Genomic DNA, 10,713 nt, shown 5'->3' on the forward strand with positions numbered 1-10,713 from the left:
TTGCTAATTGAAGAAGCAAAGTCTAAACAGATCTGATCAAATTTATTGTTTAGTACCTCGAATCGAGCATCGGTCTCTCGTTTCGAGATATCAAACTTATCATTTATTTCACGTCTCATTTCTGCATTCTCACGCCTCAGATCTGCACTATTCTGATCTAACTTTTCATTTATCTCACGCCTCAGATCTGCACTATTCTGATCTAACTTTTCATTTATCTCACGCCTCAGATCTGCACCGTTCGTTTTTAATTCATCAAATTTGTTGTTTATCATTTGCATCATTTGGCGAATTAATGCAGACGTGTCAGACCCTCCAGATGACATTCCTTCCTTCGGGTTTGCCGTCTGATCCCGAGAATCATTGTGATCTCCATTCTTTTCATCATCATCGAGGTCAGATATCTCTGCTGGAGATATTTGGCCTCGGTCCTTTTCACAATCCTCACAGTATTTTATTATTTCGCCGGTTTGAACTTTTTCTGCATTTTCAGCAGTATCATCCAAATTGGTGTAAGCAAAGTGGATCCATTTTAGTCCACAACCGGTGCATCTTATTAATCTCCGCGGGGCGCGAGATCTTTTAGCTTTTTCATCTAACGTGCATCGAGTGCACGTAACTTCACATTCGTCCTGTGACACAACAACTTTTTTATTTGTTGCCATAACTTTGACACCCTACACAAAGACAAGATATATATATATATTGCAAATACACATATACAATACACATGTACTATGAAATACTTATTTAATATAAACACATGTATTATTAATGAATTAAAGGACTCCCATTCTCTTTCCTTCCTTGAAACCCTTCTAGCCTTTAGTTCTAATTTAGAAAAAATTTTGACACTCCTTCTCTTTTTCCCCCTTAGAAAAGGAAACAAAAATGACAAAGTAGCCAACGACTCTAGTTGTTTCACTTGACTATAAAATTTCTCTTATTGATTTCAATGTTGTAATCAATTCAACATGCCTCCAACCTCACTCTTTGACATTCTTTAAAAAAATGACATCTACCGGTCGCCATTTAAACTGAGATCCGTTGCCATGGGAACAAACGTTGCCATGACAACCATCCTTGTCGCAGTTCGCCAATCTAAAACAGATTGGCGTGATAACTTGTATTGTTCAATAAGCATTTTCAGATCCGTTACCACAGTAAACATGGTTACCATGGCAACAGTCTTGTCACGTGTCGCCAATCTAAAACTGATTAAAGGGCAAGAAAGAAAGAAAACTCTGTAACAAATGTGATGCATGGAATAAGTCGTGAGTGGGAACCCTTCACCCCTGATGGGGATATTCATGAAGCTATAATCTTATTTCCAATTATATTGGAATATATTATCCATTTCTTAATTTCGAACATACTAAGTTCGATCGAAAGAGGAAAACTTTTATCGGACTTCTGAAGAAAATAAAATAAAATAAATACATGACCGTGTTTATTACATATAGAATTCCCAGTCACGACCCCCTTTTCAGTTTTATTAAAAATAGAAGAAGAAGAAGAAGAAGGGAAAGGAAGATAGAAGAGAAAAGAGGTAAAGTAAGAAGGTGATAAAGAGGAAACTCTTACTGGACATTTTGAGAAATATGGTAAAGGAAAGTGAATATTTATCGAATTGGGATCATTTCCAATAGCTATTGGGTGAATGTTTGGTATTAAGGTGATCAAAGGTAGACACATGTTAACCCATACATCCCAGACCTAGATCCATTTAACCCCAACTACCGAATTATCCCAATCTAGCTCTGAGATAGATGAGAAAGTTTAACCGTTTATTCAATATTTCCAGAAGTTCTAGTCTAATATCCAATATTTGAAAAACAAACGACGAAGTTGATGGCATGTTAGAATCGACTACGAAAAAAAAATCAGAGTAACCCATCTATTTATTGAAACTTTTGACTCGAAGTTCTCTCACGATGATCGTTCGTTCAGGTTACTTCGGTCCCTTTTGCTTCCTTTATAGAGCCAACTTAAATTAAGTTAGTATTGACATTCAATGACTTTAATTGCCAACTACCATTAATTATAATAAGTCACACATATATGTCAAAATAATTGGTGCACTTAATACTAAACCTACATTTCACTCACACACACATTCATACAGGACAATGTATACTTCAGGTTGTATTTAGTTGAATTAAACTAACCTAACTACATTTCTATAGACGTTTATTACATTTCAATAAAAGAAAACTTAGTTTGACATAACAGGAAATTTGATACATGAAAAGAATGTTTCATAAGCATGCACAGAAATCTGCTACTTTCAACAACATCAAATGACACATTTCTCTTTCTAGACATATTAAAAGTTGGATTACATAAAAAAATTGACAAAAGACGAAAGACAAAAAAGAAAGGGAAAAAAAGAAAATTCAAAGGTCAATATATTTAAGATTCAGTGCAATGAATACATATCATTGCGGAAAAAAGAAAGAAAAAAAATATAATTGGTTAATCATTCAAAAAAAGCACTTTAGTAGCATTTTATTGAGTCTGTGTCCCAAGAGGAGACATTTCGACAATTTTGTGAGTCTTTGTTCTCACGTCGATAATAACTCCTTTTTCAACTCTCTTTATTCACTATGATTGGTGTCCATGAGAGTATTTAATCGTTTTGGTTTTAATTCCAGACAAATAGTCGCTTCATATTACATATATATTTTTTATTTCGTCACTTGACGCACTTGGTATGAATATTCAAAGTTTATCGAGATTTAAAATATCGAGTCCAGTCCCAAACATTGGGAACATATTTCCATATTCCTGTATTCACATTACTAAATTATTAACCAAATTTCAGTTCATTGAATTTAAGATCACTAATTTTTTGTCTCTAGTATAGATCGTGGAGTAAATGTTTTAGTCACTGAACTGACGAACGACAAATAGTTAGTTTTCCGATCGTAGGGGAAGGATTTGTTTCATAGTTTACTGATAGAAGGATTTGTTGGCGGGGCTCACTGTTTCGTAGTTTACTGATTTCACTATCATCTCGCAAAATAAATTAGGATAAGGATTAGGGTTTTGTTTTCTTACGACCTGCTACTTGTTCCATGCAACATTTGACAGTATTAAAAAATTGAATAGTTACAAACATTAGTAACAAATCGATAAGCTGTCATTAATTATAAGTTACGCGGTAATACTTTACATCACAAATAATTGGTCAATGTCGGGTGTCAAAAATCTATGGCAACCTAAAACAACCAGGGTAAATACCGAGCCCTTTACATACATACTCGTATATATATATATATTTATTCATATTCCTCAATATAATCAATTTCACTCTAATATCCATCTTAGTATTTCGTCGACATTTAAATTCTACATAACCTTTTTATATTCAATACGTATTCACATTTTATCGGCTCAAAATAAACAAAAACCCTGACTAACAAAATTCTTTTTTTTTCTCATAAGGTTGCAACATTGTACTTTATATGTAAACCCGATAATCAATAATAATTTTCAATTTACTAAATTCCGCGTATAAAGAAATAGTTGGTGTTATTTAATAAGTTGACATAAGAGGTGGAAATACAACAAATAGAGCAGGCACGTAACTTTTCAGACTATGTAAGTACATATATATAGATGTATATACAGAGAAAGAAAAAAATCAAGGTTATTCGAAACTAGTGGGCCCAAACTACTAATACATACACCATATAACCAATCAATAGAAAGAAAACCAGAAATCAGTCGTCAATGGGTATAATTTGTACGATCGATGAATAAAAAATGAAATGAAATCTTTGAGTTTTACGTCCCACGGTTATGCCGGTTAGGCTAAAGGAGACGGTGATAATGAGAGATGAGTGAAATAGTGGAATGAATAAAGTGGGAGGAAACGGGAGAACCCCGAGAAAACCCACGAGCACGGTGTTTGTCCACCACAAAGTTCACTTGGCGGGGGCTGGGATCGAACCCGGGACCCCAAGCACCAGAGGAGAACGCTCTACCACTGAGCCACCGCGCCCCCCTGATCGATGAATAACAAGTAAGTTTCTAGGAATCTGAAAGCATAGTGTACCTTCTCGTCAGTTTCTCCCGTGGTGGATTGAATATCGCGAAAATGGTCCTGAGTTGTGCTGCAATACCTCCACGAATTGCAACCCTCGATGTCTCAGTTAGTACATACGATCGAAATAAGTGATATGAATATTGTACGTTTTTATGAGTTTCAGAAACCGGGGGATGGTGGTTGACATTTAAAAAAAATTAAAGAAGAAGTAGAAGAAGGATAGGTAAAAAGAGAGGAGACAGAACACTACAACTACGAAAGATAAGTGGTCGAATTTACGTATACAACATACTATAACCAAATATTCTCTTTTATGCCAAAAGGGGTTCGGGTTACCAAATAAATAGCCGAAAAAAGATGTCTGCAAAGTTGAGACGAGTCTGTGTCCTCGATGTGATTTTCGGAAAGACAAAGGCTTTAGGGAAATCCCACCACTCACCGTATCCGGTCAACGCCCTTGCAGATCCCGGAATCCACCGGAAGGTTAGAGAAGACGCTAATTTAGAATTTCAAAAAAAAGAAAAAAAATCATCCGACCTCTCGGAAAGTAAAAGAATCCAGAATAGTAATGAAACTAGAGTAATAGCTAAGATATCCCTAATGAGAATTTGCCAAAAAAATAAAAATAAAAAATATTTAAAAAAACTGAATTTTGGATCGGTGATTTCAATAACCAAACATCACCGATGGCTACCCTGCGCAGACATGCCAAAGTCTGGGACGTCGTTAATTTCCCTCATCTAATTAAACTAAGAAAAGAAATGAAAATACTTAAGGGGACTAGGGGTCGACATCCGGGTACGCGAATGACATAAATATTAATTTAGTAGCGGTTTATTTAATCGGATAGTCCGAACTGAGGTGTCAGCTATATGAACACTGCACAATAAATAAATAAGGTAAGCAACGAAAAAAACATCTTGGAGAGTCAATGAATGTTAAAGGTACAAATGACCGAAACCTCGGTTGGATGAATGTACTGGTGTAGAAGTCAAAACGCGAGAGATTTTTTAGTAAACATATTCATATTCTCACTATATAATATACACTAGGCTTATCCATTTAATTATAGGTGTCATACCATCTCATTCATATTTTATATTATAATCGTATTATTATTATATCGTAACATTTATTTATTATTTACTCATTTCCACACGAAGTAATATTTTACAGACACCCTATTTCATACATTTTACACGCAGGCCATACACATATTTACATTACACACTAATAAATATATAATTATCACCATCTATCACGCTCAAACTACTACACGATAACATTCATCGAACCACGGACTCTGTTTCGAAGCACCCATATTGTATTTACTTCGCAGTAAAAAAAGATCATACGTGTATTTACTGAAAGTTAAATTGTCAACGATTAATTTATTTCTGATTTGCTGATAAAACTAAAGCAACAATGGAAATTTTCTACAGCTTCGGGAAAAGAGAATTTAAAACTACATTTTGAAACAAACAGTAACAGCATATGGGCTTTACCTCTATTAAGAAAATAGGCATTCTTTATTTCAGTGGATATTTCTATTACTACTAGACTTAGGAAGCTGTAATTTTCAGTACAGTAAGATCTCATGCTATCTTATATGAATGTATACTCACCTGAACCGAAAACCATGTCCACGGGATGTAATTTGAGAATAAATGGCCAAAATCAAACAACTTAGATCACTAAGTCATGCGATGTCGTAATGTCAACAAACAATTGACTACCGAAAACGGGCACTATGGCGCTGTAGTGGAGGCATAATTTACCGTGTACTGAAATATATACTTGTACTTATTAATCAGAAATCTAATATTTACTCTGGTTTATTTATGTTTAGTTAGAAAATGGTACTAAATTGACGCATATTTAATACACTGTCCTAACCGAAAATTCACACACTCACACAAAACTACTAACTACACACACCACTATAAATACTACACATAAAAACTACTAACTAAACAAACACCATTTAATTACATGCATGTTGAAGAAAGTAACCTAACATATTAAATTTAAAATACATTACTCCCTCTTCGGTATTTACAGTTGGCTCTATTAAACTTCTTGGGGACAAAATGAGAAGGTTAACCCTAGGTCCAATTGACCTGGCCAATTGTTTATAACATGTTTACTAAAGATTGAAGCCCTGGGGGCACCTTAACGAGGTTTATTGAGGGACCCTTCCCCTGAAAGGAGGAAAAGGCCCTCAAACAAACAATAACTAACCCATTCCCCCGCTAGAACTGGTTCAATTTGGAAACATGAATAGGAGCCCTTTTACGTTAGCTTAAGCTGCCATTCTGCTGATTAGTATTACAACTTCGAAACCTACGAGATACATGCAGTTACTGATTAATGAGAAAAAAATCACATTTACCAAATACACGAACGAAACACACAAAACAGGTCGTATTGTCCCTAATCCTTAACTGAACTTGTTGGTTTTAAAGGATCAAAAATCACTTTTCTTTTCTGTCCATTCTATTTGGGCAGCAACATGGCGTTATGTCAACCGGAATCTGTCTGACATTTCACTGGATTACTATGAACTGTTTATTTAATTAAAAAAATACAGACTTCGGGCTCCCAAGCCGTCTTCAATTTTTAACTATTAAATTAGATTAGATGTTACCTGGATTTTCCTTGGAATCTCTATCCCTTCCCCGAAAATATGTGGCACGAAAATCACAAGCTGCTCCTGCTAATGTGTCTTCGATTATTATAATAACATTGCGCCGAAAACGACAAGGGTTGGAAAATTCCCCCAATCAGGACGAAAACTTTAGCCGCGGAAATTACAAAACAAATAGAAATTTGTCAAATCCAGATATAACCGGATCTGAAAGTGACTATGGACTAGTGAGAGGGGGTAAGGGAAAGTTTAGGTACCTGGCCAAAATCTACATTGGTCTGAAATTAAGAAAATTTATATCCAATGACGGAACTATGTTTCGGTATGACGTCAGAATGGTAAACCTTGTAACTATTCAACTTGTATATGCGAAAATGGGATTTACAATTAATCAAAATATAAATAAATGTATTATTCAGTTAGAATAAGATTACTAACGAAACCTTTCGATTCATTACATTTAATTTGAAGTAAGGAGAGTAAATAAATTGTGTAATTAAACCGAAATCGAATAAAAAAAATTACTAGGTACAGGGTGCGAAAAAAAATTGCCATTACTTTCAACTGTAATGGTACATTACAACAGGATCATAGATATTTAAATATGCGTAATTATCAAAGAGTAACTCAGATTAGGAATTCGACGCCGAAAGGTTTTGTTTCTCACACTACATTCTTTAACCCTTTGACATCCAGATTTCCCGAGTGTAATGATATTCAGTTTCCACAATCTAATAATTTACAATCAAATGAAGCTGGAGCTTCTAGGCAAGATTTATATCAAGGGATTGAAGAGAACTTGATGTTAAAATATACGTTTAATGAAACTAGTCAATATCTTGAGGAACGGTTCCGGGATATTAAGAATTTTAGTGTTGAAGATAGTTTACAGACCTTTGAGGTTTTGTATAGAATTGAAGAGTTGTTGAATTTCACTAGTTATTCAATACAAATGATTCTGACTGTCCTTACATCGAAATGTGATGGAGTCTGTTTGAGAGAAATACAGTGTGCCCTACAAAATCATTTAAATTGGGATCAAATTTGTAAGAGGTTTACCTCATTATTTATGACTCCTGTTTCTAAACATACTTTAATATCGGAAAAAATATTTCGTAGGCAAAGTCTTAACAGACGAAAATCATATTCACGAAGAAATTAAATGTCGACTAAAAGCAGGGAATTCGTGTTACTATTCGGTTCAAAATCTCTTGTCGTCGCGAATTCTGTCGAAGAATTTGAAGCTTAAAATATATAAAACGATAATCATGCCTGTTGTTCTATATGGTTCCGAAACATGGTCACTTACTCTGAGGGAAGAACATAGACTGAAAGTATTTGAGAACAAGATCCTGAGAAGAATATTCGGACCCAAGAGGAACGAGAATGGGGAATGGCGGAAACTTCATAACGAGGAACTACATAGTTTATACGGTTTACCCAACATTGTTAGGGTTGTCAAGTCTAGGAGGCTTAGGTGGGCAGGCCATGTAGCTAGAATGGAAGAAAGTAGAAACGCTTTCAAAGTCTTGACTGGAAGACCCATAGGAAAACGACCATTAGGAAGACCTAGGCGCAGATGGGAGGATAATATTAAGATGGATCTCGCAGAGATAGGAATACAAAGTAGAAACTGGATACAGTTAGCTAAGGATAGAAGTCAGTGGAGAGCTTTTGTGAACGCGGCACTGAACCTCCGGGTTCCATAGGCCATAGAGTTAGTTAGTTAGTTAGTTAAGTCTTTCGGAATTAGGAGACCATTATGTTAGGTCAATTATATATTCAATTAAGGTCGTAGGATTTGTAGGATCTGAAGGCGAATTAGTTGAATTGATTTTGATTGGGATGAACCCTTCGATACATTTTGGAATGTTAGATGATTATGTTCCTAAAAGCCGTTCAGAACTGATTGAAGTTTCTGAGAAATATGTATTAAGACAACGTAGTCAATTAGACTTTAATAGAAGAATGACATCTAGTAAAATTCAACACAATGTTATTCCTAGTTCTTTTCGTAAATTTGATAATAGAAAGTTTTCAGGACATAATGTATTCTCCGTTAATGATTTTTCGGGGTCAGATAAAAGTTTTGTAAAACCTCAGAGACAAATAATCGAGTCTGATGTACCGGGTTTTCCAGGTCGAGAGATTATTCCTTCCGAACGAAGTGATACAGTAGCTTCTTCTGTCGACGGAATTATAAATGAACAGAGAGCTGATTGTTGTTTGGATAGCGGATCATCCTTCAATTTAACAACATATAGGTTGGTGAAAAAGTGTGGTGCACTTCAGTAGATTAGAAAAGTTCCAGAACGAACTGTAGATGCAGCATCTGGTTTAAAATTTTTGACGAATGCTGAAATTATTTTATTTCTTAATTTTTCCGGACATTTTGAAAAAAATAAATTTAAAGTGGTAAATGATTTGCTGTGTGACTGTATATTGGGAACACCATTCTTACGTGGAACTCAATCGACCAAAGACTATGCATCGTATTGTTTAGTGCTTAGGAATGGCAGTAAACGTCTTCGATTAAAATTTAAAGGAATTACTCATATGGATGGTGATTATGCAGGATTTAGATCTGGAGATAGGGGTGGCCAGTCAAGACAGAATAGTAATTCCGGTAAATTTAGGGTCCATCAAAGACAATCTTCATCGGACGTTAGATCTGGCGATCGGATTGACCATCGGAATCCGCAATCTAGATTTTAGTCAAGGGATGTGGTAGGCCACTTTTGAAAGGATAGTTCTAAAACTTCTTTTGGAAGTTCTAATGGCCAATGTTCGGATGTTCGAGTTTCAGTAATGATGGATAATAGAGATCGTCGAAAGGATCATGGGCATGTAACTATGAAAGAGAGTGATGATCTCTTGTACTCACATTCAGGTGTATCCTATGGTAATGAAGAACACAGGGTTTCGTTGTATCTTCGCTCGGAGAAGAAATTGAATCGATTTCAGAACATTGGGGTGCAATGTGAAATAAGTTTAGATGACGTTGAACGGAAATTATTGCATATTAGTGCTCCGAGTGATTCCAATTTGAAAGAACTGAGAGATCTGGTTCGTAATATGGAGGAGTTCCCTATATTGGATCGAAGTGTATGCGATAATGGGATTGAAGCAGACGTTTGTAATATTTCAACTAATACCTCGCATTATGGTTTTGCTTCAGTAGTCCCAGGCAGGATGGAAGATCTAGTTGAAACAAGTAGTGTTGTGAACGTCAATCAACGAGTAAGAGACAAGGCACTCCAAAATGTGTTGCTACCTGTTGACGATATGAATATTCGGGAAGAAGTGATAGTTTCTTATGTTGAGCAGAAGAAGAAGAGGAAAAAGAATAAAAGGAGGAAAAGGAAGGTTGAAAAGAAGAGTGATGGTGTCACCTGTAACCAGATGGTATCAAAAGAGAATCCATTAACACAGAAGGATGTTTCTCCGGTTGATAATGTTGAGAATGATTCGCAAGCTTCGGACATTGATCTAGAACAAGCTAATAACTTTTATAAATTATTACATCGAAATAAAAAGTATTTAGACCCGGAGTTAACTCACAAGGGAAGAAATCAATCTGAACTAATCACATAGGTGAATATACCTACTAAAAATGAGCGTATAAACATACAGGTGAATAAACCTACTCAAGAAGAAGATAAACTTAAGACTTGGAAATATTCGGGTTCGGATATTGAGGATTTTGTATCTGAGGTTAAAACATCTTATAATGAACTTATAAATAAAAGAGTATGGTGTATTAAAGACTTTGTTGGTCGATTGTACTTGAAAGAACAAAAACCTTTTAAAGAAACACCATTTCCGATACCTCGACAAAAGGAACAGGTTTTTGATTCTCAAATTAAGGAATTGATTGATCAAGGGATTTTAGTCGAAGTCGATCATTCTAATTATGCCAGTGCGTGTTTCCTCGTGAAAAATAAAGATGTTACCCATCGTCTAGTCGGAAATTTCTGTAAAGCTAATTCATTGATTGTTAATGACGTATATCCTT

The sequence above is a fragment of the Thermobia domestica genome, chromosome 7, assembly GCF_964235325.1.
Source record: "Thermobia domestica chromosome 7, izTheDome1.hap1.1, whole genome shotgun sequence".
In the NCBI taxonomy this organism is placed as follows: Eukaryota; Metazoa; Arthropoda; class Insecta; order Zygentoma; family Lepismatidae; genus Thermobia; species Thermobia domestica.